The sequence below is a fragment of the Plecotus auritus genome (assembly GCF_963455305.1).
Source record: "Plecotus auritus genome assembly, chromosome: 4".
Lineage (NCBI taxonomy): Eukaryota > Metazoa > Chordata > Mammalia > Chiroptera > Vespertilionidae > Plecotus > Plecotus auritus.
In genome coordinates, this window is record NC_137775.1 from 19,088,273 (window position 1) to 19,101,194 (window position 12,922).

At 40.5% G+C, this 12,922-nt stretch overlaps 1 pseudogene across 1 annotated transcript; it reads left to right on the forward strand.

Annotated features, from left to right (window-relative positions):
• The first annotated feature begins 236 nt into the window (after positions 1 to 236).
• On the forward strand, positions 237 to 1,955 carry LOC308246580 (60 kDa heat shock protein, mitochondrial-like; annotated as a pseudogene). Its single transcript has one exon. The product of its transcript is annotated as a 60 kDa heat shock protein, mitochondrial-like (transcript).
• Positions 1,956 to 12,922: the final 10,967 nt, after the last annotated feature.

Below are 12,922 nucleotides of genomic sequence, written 5' to 3' on the forward strand. Positions count from 1 at the left end.
CTTTGTTGGGTTAATTTGCATACTCACTCCTGATTGCTGGTGGTCATAGCGAAGGTAGGGTCAATTTGCATCTTACTCTTTTATTAGTGTAGATTAGCCAAAGATGATCAACAACTAAAATCTCGAGCATAGAGGGAGGGCCACAGCTCATTGCCGTGTGCGCCCTGCACTCTGTCCCTCACTCGCCGCCCACGGCCTGCCCCGCTGCCTGCTCACCCTGCTGCTGCCCCGCAGAAATGCTTCGATTACACACAGTCCTTTGCCAGATTAGGCCCATGTCCAGGACACTGGCTCCTCATCTCACTCGGGCTTATGCCAAAGATGTAAAATTTGGTGCAGAGGCTCGAGCCTTAATGCTTCAAGGTGTAGACCTTTTAGCCAATGCTGTAGGCGTTACTATGGGGCCAAAGGGAAGAACAGTGATTATTGAACAGAGCTGGGGAAGTCCCAAAGTAACAAAAGATGGTGTGACCGTTGCAAAGTCCATTGACTTAAAAGATAAATATAAAAATATTGGCGCTAGACTTGTTCAAGATGTTGCCAATAATACAAATGAAGAGGCTGGGGATAGCACCACCACTGTTATTGTGCTGGCACACTCCATTGCCAAGGAAGGCTTTGAGAAGATCAGTAAAGGTGCTAATCCAGTGGAAATCAGGAGAGGTGTGATGTTAGCTGTTGATGCTGTAATTTCTGAACTTAAGAAGCAGCCTAAACCTGTGACAACCCCTGAAGAAATAGCTCAGGTTGCTACAATTTCTGCAAATGGAGACAAAGAAATTGGCAACATAATTTCTGACGCAATGAAAAAGGTTGGAAGGAAAGGTGTCATCACTGCAAAGGATGGAAAAACACTGAATGATGAATTAGAAATTATTGGAGGCATGACGTTTGATCGAGGTTATATTTCTCCATACTTTATTAATACAGCAAAAGGTCAGAAATGTGAATTCCAAGATGCATATGTTCTCTTGAGTGAAAAGAAAATTTCTAGTGTTCAGTCCATTGTACCTGCTCTTGAAATTGCCAATGCTCACTGCAAGCCCCTGGTCATAATTGCTGAAGATGTTGATGGAGAAGCTCTCAGTACACTCGTTTTGAATAGGCTAAAAGTTGGTCTTCAGGTTGTAGCAGTCAAAGCTCCAGGTTTTGGGGACAATAGGAAGAACCAGCTTAAAGACATGGCTATTGCTACTGGTGGTGCCATGTTTGGAGAAGAAGGATTGACTCTCAGCCTAGAAGACGTTCAGCCTCATGACCTAGGAAAAGTTGGAGAAGTCATTGGACCAAAGATGATGCCATGCTCTTGAAAGGAAAAGGTGACAAGGCTCAGATTGAAAAAGGTATGCAAGAAATCATCAAGCAGTTAGATAGCACAACTAGTGACTATGAAAAGGAAAAACTAAATGAACGCCTGGCCAAACTCTCAGACGGGTAGCTGTGCTGAAGATTGGTGGGACAGTGATGTGGAAGTGAATGAGAAGAAAGACAGAGTCACAGATGCCCTCAACGCCACCCGTGCTGCTGTGGAGGAAGGCATTGTCCTGGGAGGGGGCTGTGCCCTGCTTCGGTGCATTCCCGCCTTGGACTCATTAACTCCAACTAACGAAGATCAAAAAATTGGTATAGAAATTATTAAGAAAGCACTAAAAATTCCTGCAATGACCATTGCTAAGAATGCAGGTGTTGAGGGATCGTTGATAGTTGAGAAAATTATGCAAAGTTCCTCAGAAATTGGTTATGACGCCATGCTTGGAGATTTTGTGAATATGGTGGAAAAAGGAATCATTGATCCAACTAAGGTTGTAAGAACTGCTTTCCTGGATGCTGCTGGCGTGGCCTCTCTGTTAACAACAGCAGAAGTTGTGGTCACAGAAATTCCTAAAGAGGAGAAGGACCCAGGGATGGGTGGGATGGGTGGAATGGAAGGAGGGATGGGAGGTGGCATGTTCTAGCCCTGGAATAGTGCTTTACCATCTGACTGGGAACTGAGAGGAAGCTCAGGGCATCTCCTCACCTATAACTTCAGAGAAGTCAGTTGAAGGAAATGACTGAAGAAAAGGCTGGCTGATGTTGAAGAAAATCACTCTAACCATCAGTTACTGGTTTCAGTTGACAACACACAATGGTTTACTGCTGTCATTGTCCATGCCTACAGATAATTTATTTTGTATTTTTGAATAAAAATACATTTGTACACTCCTGATAAGTGCAAGAGCCATGTACCAATGTACTGCTTTCAGCGTAAATCACTGAGGCATGTTTACTACTATTCTGTTACAATCAGGATTTTAGTGCTTGCCATCACCTGATGAGAAGTGAAGAAGCAGCCTTTCTGTGGAGAGTAAGAATAACTGTGTACAAAGTAGATAAATATCCAATTATGTGACCTTTGTGTAATAAAAATTTGTTTAAAGTTAAAAAAACAAAAACAAAACTTGAGCATATTGACAGCCAGTGACATAATACTGAACTTAATGGGAGACCCCTTTAACAAGTTAAGTACAGGTTTCTATACTATTTCTACACTTTTCAGGGCCCAAGATTCAATCCTTTAATTAGTCTAAACCACAATGAAGTTTCCTTTTCTGTCATAGAAAGGTTTCTTTACTTCAGAGGACCACTCAGGGAAGTTTCTTCAATGGGCTACTTTTTTACACCTGAGCAAGCAAAAAAAAAAAAAAAAAAAAAAAAAAAAAAAAAAAGCCCTGTGTTCATTTCCATAATGGAGGGTCTTTGACATTTGTTTACTAAGACATTCTGTTGAGTGAACCTGTTAGCTTTCCTTCATCTAGATCAGTTTCTCAACCTTGGCACAACTGACATTTCAGGCCACATAGTTCTTTATTGGGGGTACTGTCATGCGCATTGTAGGATACTTTGCAGCATCCCTTGGCTCTGCCCGCTAGATGTCAGTAGCAACCTCTCTTCTGGGTATGACAGTCAAAGATGATTCCAGACATTGCTAGTTGTATCCTGGTTGGCAAAATTGCCCCTACTTGAGAATTACTGGTTTAGATCAACAAAGGGTCTGAAGTGTTCATTACAGGGCCTCTTGAGTTCATGTTTTTAGGGTCTGCTGCTTGTAGTGGCAAGTAACTGAATGACAACAGTAACTTATTGCTCTATTGCTCTCACTGATTTCTGTGTTGTTTCCTAGCCAGCAAACTTCTGTGAGTGGCACACAATGACACCATGCCATGAGGCTGGTGAGACGTACTTACAATGTAGTATTATATCAACCTTAGAAAGAACAAAGTAAGTCTATAAGTACAGGCATTTCTTAAAATTTATAAGTATCTCTGATAAATATACATTATTAAATTACACTAAACAAATATAAGTTGAAAACTGCATAATACAATTCCATGTTGGTAAAAGAATCCTAAGTATGTATCTGAAAGAATACAAAGAATTTCTACCCAAATTTTGCAACTGAATTGTTAAATTGTTGGTTTAGCATCATTAGGACCACTGGCCTAAATGAATGAATGAATGAATGAATGAATGAATAAATAAGAAAAGAAGTTAATGAGGGTTAGATTATCAAACATTTAATTATATATTTTCTAATTTTTAAAAATTTATCTTTATTGTTGAAAGTATTACAGAAGTTCCCTTTGTGTCTTTTTTTGTTGTTGTTGTTATTTTCCCATTGATCCCCTCCTCCCTGAACCCACCCCTCCCAAGCCTTCACCACACATCTGTCTATGTCCATAGGCTATGCATATATGCATATAAGTTCCCAGTTAATTTCTCTCCCTACTCCCACATTCCCTCTGAAATTCATCAGTCTGTTCCATGCTTCTATGTCTCTGGATCTATTTTGTTCATCAGTTTGTTTTGTTCATTAGATTCTACATATGAGTGAGATCATGTGATACTTATCTTTATCTGGCTGGCTTATTTTGCTACTTTCTAAATAGTACTTTTATTCTTTACATTTTTCCCCCAAATAGCCTAATTAGCAAATTGTTAATGGAAATAACTTTGCATATAAAAGTCATTATTTGTTTTAATAGTCCTTAAAGAGGAACAAACCCAAAACACTAGTAATTATTTAATGATTAGGTGTTTTAGTTAGGAGGATGGGAAACGTCCCCAAAATGTACAATTATGTTGGCCTTTTCGCATTTGTCCTCTCTTTCAGCAGGGACCAGTGTCCGTTCTCTTCTGCTACATGGTGGCAGCATTTGAACACTGCCACTCATTTCCTCTGGGGCAAGTCCACATTTTTAGGTAAAACCTTGGTCTGTGCAGTCTGATTAGAGGGACGTGGCTAAATGAGACTGTGTTGCCCCGACTGATGTGCTGTGTAAGTCTTATGAAAATACTCTCTGTGAAAGAAGAAAATAATATATAATGTTCTATTGCCATTGTGGGGAGGAAGAAACTCCTCTTTCCTCAAGGTTCTCAAGGCTAATCTAATAATCAAAACTACATGAGAGTGATTAACAAGAGAAAAAAAGTTTAATATCTATATAGGCATGGGAACCCCACATACATGAGAGGGTCAGAGACTCCCCACTTACATGAGATGTTCAGGGACAGAAAGTTATAATGGGGTATATATGATATACTGAGCCAAGGAAGAGGTAAGGTGCCTTGGGTCTTCAAAGGGCCACTGTAGGATGAACAATAGAGAAAATCAAATAAAACAATACTTTTCACAAATATCAATATAATTTATAAATTCGCAGTTTGATTGATGAAGAGAAAAAAGAGTAGGACACAAATGACCAAGGTCAGGAATATGAGAGGGAATATGGCTGCATCCCAACATTTAAAAGAATAACAGGAAAAACTTTATGCCAACACGTTTGAAAACAGAAAATATGGATAAATTTCTTGCAAGATTAAAACACCAACTGGCACAAAATAAATAGAAAACATTGGAGGTAAAGATACTTGATTAAAAGTCTTGAAATCCTAAGGAAAATGACTTTGAAATCATGTTTCTGTGGGATGGTCCCAAACAGATTCACTCGTAATTCTTACCTCTCCTTTTCATATGGCTTATAGTTATTTTATTAGTGAAAAACTAGTACATTTTAGGTGTGTCCCAGCCTTTAAAATCTGAGAGTTTTGCAGTTTTCAGAATTCCTGTTTAGAATGTTCTCCTAATTTGCTTGGTTAAAGTCTGCTGATCCTTGAATATTCTGCAAAGAAGTCTTCTCTGACACTCAGGCTGGATTAGGTCTCTTTCCTGTTTATTGCATTATTTCAAGAACATAATATAGATGAGAAGACTGATTCATCCAGGCAGCTTTGCTATTGTGACCTTGGTTTGATTGATTAATCTATATATATAAAAGCCTAAGCGACCGAACGACTGATTGACTGGTCGCCATGACACACACTGACCACCATGGGGCAGATGCTCAATGCAGGAGCTACTCCCTGGTGGTCAGTGTGCTCCCACAGACAACCTCCCGTGGCTAGCCAACCTCCCGCAGTCCCTCCCTCTGGCCTGCCAACCTCTTGTGGTCCCTCCCCCAGGCCGGCCAGCCTGATGACCCAGAGGGGCCGCCAGCCAACCTCCCGTGGTCCCTCCTCCGCTACCCCACAGCTGGCCAACCTCTCGCAGCCCCTCTCCACCACTAACCTCCTGTGGCCCCAATTGGCCCCGAGCACTGGCCAGGCCGAGGGCCCCCACCCATACACGAATTCGTGGACTGGGCCTCTAGTGAAAATATAAAAAACTAAAGATAGATGATGTGATTATATGAATAATTGATTTATTGTTGTGATCATTTCATAATATATATAAATATTGAATCATGTTGTACATCTGAAACTAATATAACATCACAGACAAATATAGCTCAATAATAATAAAAGGGATTACAATCATGTTCTTGTTTGAATTTCTTGACTGATGGAAAAATTGCTGACATGATGTTTATGCTAATATACATACTTATGAAGGTAGTTTGGATGATGATGCTTGTCCTCAAAAACAGTGGAAAAATTGAAATAGATTGTATTGTGAATATGTATAATAATTGAATTGCTGACCCTGAAAAATATGTTTTTATTAGTGGGAAAATAGTCATAGAAGTTCATTTCAAGAGAGATGGATTAGACATAAATATATGCTGATGAATAAATAGAGGGCACCAAAAGAAGTTTCTTAAAAATACTGCCTGTCAAGTGCTGTGTCACACCTGCAAATCCTGTTCCTGACACATTGTCAGATATCTAATATCAATCTAACAGGAATGATTATGTCAACACTGGTGAACTCCCTTTTTTCAAAGTCCTCAAGCAACTAGATTTAATGAGGATTATCCTATCTAATAAAAGAGAAACATGCAAATTGACCATACCTCCGCTACGACCACAAGCCACGCACACCATCCAATCAGGAGCGAGTATGCAAATCAACCCAACCAAGATGGTGGTTAATTTGCATATCCAGGCACAGAGCAAAGACTGAAGACAGCGTAGAAGGAAGCCAAGTGCTGCAGAAGGGAGCGAAGCTGCGGAGGAGCATGCGGGGTGCGGAGAAGAGAGGGAAGCAGGCGGGGTGGCAGAGATGGCCACAGGAAGCCCTATTCTTGCAGGAATCTTCCTTCAATGGGCCTCTAGTATATATATAATGAGTATTTTTTAAAAAATTATCTTTATTGTAAAGCGTTATATATGTCCCTCTTTTTTCTCCCATTGACCCCTTCTGGCAACTTATCAAAAAGGAATGATTGAGCCCTAGATGGTTTGGCTCAGTGGCTAGAGCATTGGCCTGTGGACTGAAGGGTCCCAGGCTCAATTCCTGTCAAAGGCATGTACCTCAGTTGCAGGCTCCTCCCCGGTCTGGGCCCTGGTCGGGGCACGTGCAGGAGGCAGCCAATTGATGTGTCTCTCTTTCTCTCACATCGATGTTTCTGTCTTTCTCTCTCTCTTCTACCCTCTCTTAAAAAAAAATCAATGGAAAAATATCCTCAGGTGAGGATTAAAAGAAAAAAAAAGGATTGATCAATATTTATTTATCTTTGTACAAAGATTTAAATTCTGAGCTATTGCCATTAAGATTATCTCAGGGCAAGAAAACATTGAAGCTGCTAAAAGACGTAAATTCAAGAAGAAAGCAAGAGGTGGCAGCCATTTAAGGAAAGAGTGAGATGTGTTCATTACCACTGGATGTGTAGTAGTCTTGAATGGTACCCATGTACTCATGTGTGTCTCAGACCAACCCAGAAGCCTGGGAGTCACCTTTCACTGTCCTTTTTCCTTTCTTCTGACATACACTTCATTAGTAAAATACACATAGTGTTGTTGTTGTTGTTGTTTTGGGAAAAATATATATAGTTTCTTGCAGAGAAGATGAGAGACAGTCTTGAGAAAGATTTTCCCATGATGCAAGCAGGGAGGGGGAATAGCAGTTAGTGGAGGAGGAACACAAAACTCCTCCCAGACCCTCCCCTCTTCTTCCCTTATGGAACAAAAGCCCTAATCCAGGGGTCCTCAAACTTTTTAAACAGGGGGCCAGTTCACTGTCCCTCAGACCGTTGGAGGGCTGGACTATAGTTTAAAAAATAAACTATGAACAAATTCCTATGCGCACTGTGGGCCTGGGACGAGTAGGCTGCTAAGCGGGACAGGCAGCGGCACCCGGCGGGCCAGATAAATGTCCTCGGCGGGCCGCATGTGGCCCGCGGGCTGTAGTTTGAGGACCCCTGCTCAGTGTGTGAGGGAATAACAGGACAACACACTGTCATGTTAGGAGACGGGTGATAAGCCATTGCAGCTAGGAGAAGATAACATGCAAATCTTCTAGCCATGGGGAAGGAATAAGAATACATGCCAGGAAGCCCAGAACTAGAGCAAGAGGTGGGTAAACAGTAGGTGTGCAGGCTTCATCTGACCCCGCTTCTCCCTACCCCGTCCCCCCAGCCAGTGCCTGCCAAACGTGGAGGCTTAGTCCTAACATCAAAGACTGACTCCCGACTCCCATCCCCCACAAGGCCAATAGGTTTCAAGCAAATGTAAGTGTGAAATATGCAGGGAGAGCTAATGAGGCTGACTCCCCTGGAAGAACAGCACAGCAGAGAGGGAAAAATCTAAGTAGATTTTCCTAGAGCTGAAGGCAGAGCAGATAGTTTTACTATAAATCCTCTGGCAAACCAACCCCCAATATAGAATACAAACTGCCAATAGAAACATTGGAAGCCTGTGGTTCACCGAGTGTAGCTATAACAACAAAACAAATTTCACATCCTGCTCAACTAGACTGGCAACTCCCCCTCCCTCCACTCCACCTACATCTACCCAAAGGCCTAACGGAAGGAAAGGTATGCCTGAGTTAACCCACATTTCTAGTTCAGAATCCAATATAATCTGACTTTGTAAATGGTGGAGAAATATTTATTCATATCTAAATATGTTGCATGTTCCAAAAATGTTGGGCCATATAAAAAGTCAAGGAAATTAATGTACTTCCAAGCTGCAAAGAAATTAGCACCAGACTCAGATATGTTACAGGTGTTGAAACCATCTCAAATAGAATTTAAACATCCAGATCAGCGATTTTTAACCAGTGTGCTGCAAGAATTTTTAAAACATGCAATACCTGACTATTTTGTCAGGGGCACTGAGTTCTTTTCTCTTAGACTGTCAAATAAAAAAATGACAACAGCCAACACAACAATAGCCATCCAGCGTGAATGAGTCAAAATTATACCTACATTTTTTTTTTTAGCAGATAGGCCAAAAAATCTATTTTTAGTGTGCTGCAGAGTTTTAGTAATTAGTTTATGTGTGCCACGAGATGAAAACGGTTGAAAATTGCTAATCTAGATTAATATGTTAAAGACTCTAATGGAAAAAGTTGTCAATGAACAAAATCATATATGTAATTTCAGCAATAAGATAGAAACTATTGTAACAGGACAGTAAGAAGCTAGGAAAATTCCTAAGCAAGTGGAAACCGAGACAAGGAAATTAAACAGGACCAAACAGTTTGAGCAGTTTACAGCCAGATTGTAAATAACAAGCCCTTATCTTCCCCAACCAAGGATGCTTGAGAACAACTGGTTAATGTCCCTCCTCCCTAACCAGAGGATACACAGCTTAAATCACCCCGGAACTGCTGGGAACTGCTGAAACAGGACGGGGGGAGGAAAGAAGAGAGAGTTTCTCTTACCCACTAAACAAAGAAGTCAGCTGTTTTAGGGGAGGAGGGGTAGGAAAGTTTGTATCTCACTCCTTAAACAGAGAAGTCAGTAGTGTTGGGGCTTCTCAAGATAACATCACCAGGTGCTTCTCCTAAGTTCTAGGACAGCCATAACAAAGTAAAAGGAAGGCCTTGAGAGTTAACCTGTACCAAGATCTTCAGCAGACAAAATTTGAAACCTACAGACAAAAAGAATAAAACTCCTCAAACCCCCACCAGGCTCATTCTCAGATTTGCTGAGATGCCCTTCTGTGCTTCATAAGCCAGATGCATTTTGACAGATTTTCTTGCCTTGATTCTTTAATAAATTTACTTGCTTTACTTCTTTAATGAATTCACTTCATTCCAATGCCACTGTCTGGTGTCATTTTAACTCTTTCCTACGAGACTGACAAGAACCAAGAAGGGGGCAGCCCTCTCCTTCCAACTCAGGGGGCTGTGCAATAACACCTTTCCTGGTGATTCAGGTGCCTATCTATATATATGTAAACCGCTAAGTGTCTATCCATCCGACTGGTAGTGATATACACTGACCACCAGGGGGCAGACGCTCAATGCAGGAGCTGCCATGACGCACACTGGCCATTTAAAAATAAACGGCACCATGGACCTGGCACAAACAAAGCAACACTCCGCTTCCCCCAAGTGGGACATAGACCCTGCCACCACCCCGGAGCGACACCCCACCAAATCGCAGCCAATGCTACCAAGACCCCATGGCGCAAAATGCAGCCCCCAGCCCAGCCCAGCCTAGCCCGGCAATGGTCGCTGTGGGTGCTGGTAATGACGTCACATAGCAATGCTCAGCTTCTTCTCCCTAGCGACTAGCCTCCTTGGAGCTTCTTCAGCCCAGGAATCCAACTTGCTTTACAGCCAGGTGCAAACATTTCACACTTTAACCAAATGTTCGTGAAGCGTTTTCCCATGCTATCACGTGGGAAGCTTTATCAAATAAAAATTAATAACTCTGTTCTATTTATATACATATATTTTAAACGTTATAAAGTTTCAGCCTCTAAGCTTGGCAGGACAAGGTTGTGAATGCTTCATTAGCTTTTCATAATGTAATCAAGGTCTCATATAAACTCATTTATATGAGAAACCAATATTTTATGACCAATTGATTCTGGTAAAGTCTAAAGTAAAATTTGCACACATATGCAAATGAGCACTAGCCAAAAAGAATGCTGTTTAAAAGTAAATTTTAAGCTTAATACAAAGGAGAAAAATTTTTTAATTTTTTAAAATGGTTTGAAGTATTACAAATAGCAGTACATATGTCTCCTTTTTTTCCCCATTGACCTCCTCCCGACCTCCCCTACCCCCCAGTACATGCCTTTAACTGCCCCCCCACCAGTGTCTTGTATCCATTGGTTATGCTTATATGCAAGTCCTTCGGTTGATCTCTTACAGCCCCCCACCCCCAACCTCCCCTGCCTTCCTGCTGTAGTTTGACAGTCTGTTCAATGCTTCTTTGCCTCTGTATCTATTTTTCCCCATTTCTTTCCTTTAAAAATTCTTGCCTCTGCAGACTAGAAATAAACATATAATAACAAAAAAATGTTTGAGTCCCAATTTCAATGTCCAACAGTTTTGAGTCCCCATTTCAATGTCAAACAGTTCCTTATGTGTACATGTCAGCAATGATATCTGGATGGTGGGCACATGGTGACAATGCAGGTCTGACCCTCTCTGGTTTGGTCCTAGGCAACCTGCTGCGTCGCACAGCTGCTGACTGCTAGCGTGGCAAGGCGTCGTCAGTGTCTTCCATCTCTGGACTGTTTCTCCTCTTGTCTTCGTGGTTGGAGCAGACCTGTCAATTCCTCTCTGTTGCAGGAATCCACATGGTCTTGGAGTTGTTTTCTGAAAATATACAAACATATTCTCGACCAAAAGTTAATAAAGGAATCTTTTCTATATAATTGATTTGGGATCCTTTTTATTTTGTCCAAATAATTTTCCTTTGTCTTATTTAGACACCATGTGTGTTTTTCATGGGTGTCTTGCTGTTAGCATTACAAATGAAAATTAATTTTGTAAAGTAAACATTTTCTAGATGTAATTTACTTATAGGATATTTTTCCTTACATGATATTACCCTACTATCCCCCCCTTTTTTGATTAATGGAGGCTTTTGTAAATTTTATAATGCAGTCTTGATAACTTTAAATTTTAATTTTTTGCACAAAAATATGACTGCTTTAGTTTCATTGCATGTTCAGGAATTTTACCATGAGATGAACTACCAATAGAAATTTTAGTTACCACTTTAGGAACAGCTTTTTGTCCATTATAATTAAATTTTCTTGAATATTCACTTATTTCAAATAGCCTATTTAAATTAACCTGAAAACTTGATTATTATTTTACTGTCAAATTTAATACTCTACCAACAATCTTAGTTTACCCTGTAAATATTAGTGGAAAGAATTATTTGTATTCTTGAGTAGGCCCTGAGCATTCCTGGTGCTAGGCTGGATTTAGATATAGAGCAGCTGCTGTCGGCCAAGTCTCTGTCTGTTACCTGGGTCCCAATCTGAGCTGGGCCAAGTCACTGTCTGTCACCTGTGTCCCGATCTGAGCTGGGAGTGGGAAGCACAGCAGCCATGGGGGCAGGAGACCTCCCTCAGACGGGGTGCAAAGGAGAAATTTTAAAATCTCTTCTGCTACTATTTACAAAGTAAACTATAAGTTATTATTCAAGCATTAAATCTCACCATTAATGAGACACCATAAGTAAAAAGAGAGTTACTTTTACTTGAAATGTATGCATTGCAGTATTGGCCAGCATCTGAAAAGCAACCAAGTTTGTTGCTCTATTTAAAAGAAAGTAAAAGTTTTTAAAAGAAACTCCCTAAATGTGGCTTAGAAATTACTCTGGAAGGAAATACAGAGGGAAACACCTTTCAAATATTTAGGAACTGTGATTAAAAGTCAATGTTTTAGGCCTTAAAAAGTGGAAATACAAAAAGTCTCAAAGTAAATCTTTACTAATATTTTCTGACCTTTAAGACAGTCTGTCTGTTACCAGATTGCCTGCCTAACTGAGGGCAAGATGTGCATTCTAAAATTGAATAAAAGCTAACAGGGCCAGGGCTCCGGGGAGCCTCTCCTCTAGAGAAAGGTTTTCGCCTAGCCCCCATGCCTTCTAAATTCTTATTTCTTGTCTAGTGCATTCGTTTGTGCACTGGCCCCTTTTCCAGATCCTGAACTCTAGCCACAAATGGATGCGGCTTCACAGTCACCTTTGTCACTTAACAGTTGATTAGGAACTTTGAGAGCCAAGGACACAAATGCTAGCCAAGGGCCAACCTTGCAAGCAGTTGGTTTTTTTTTTAATGATAGCACCTGCAGGCCTACTATGTAAATTCTTTTCTGCAAAGTAAATGCCCATATCTTTAAATCTAAACGAATAAGGTAGGTTTATATCTGATGAGTGTATTTAATTTAATAGGCATAAAAATAAAATGAAAATATGATAGCCGTTTTCTAAAAGTGTTTAAAATATTTAATCAAGATTAAAATTTTCAATAGCTTTAAAACAATGTTATGTAAACCACAAACTCCATTATTAACATTATTTAACAAGTAAGGTGTCCTATTTTCATTGGAAAGACACTCTAAACTGTATTGTCCAGAGTGAAAAGAACAGTGTTTCTATATTGGCACGTAAGCAAATGAATACCGTGACTTCTTCCTCCATTTGCCAATAAAAGGCCTGTCACAGTCTCAGTCTCCAGCTTTGGCATA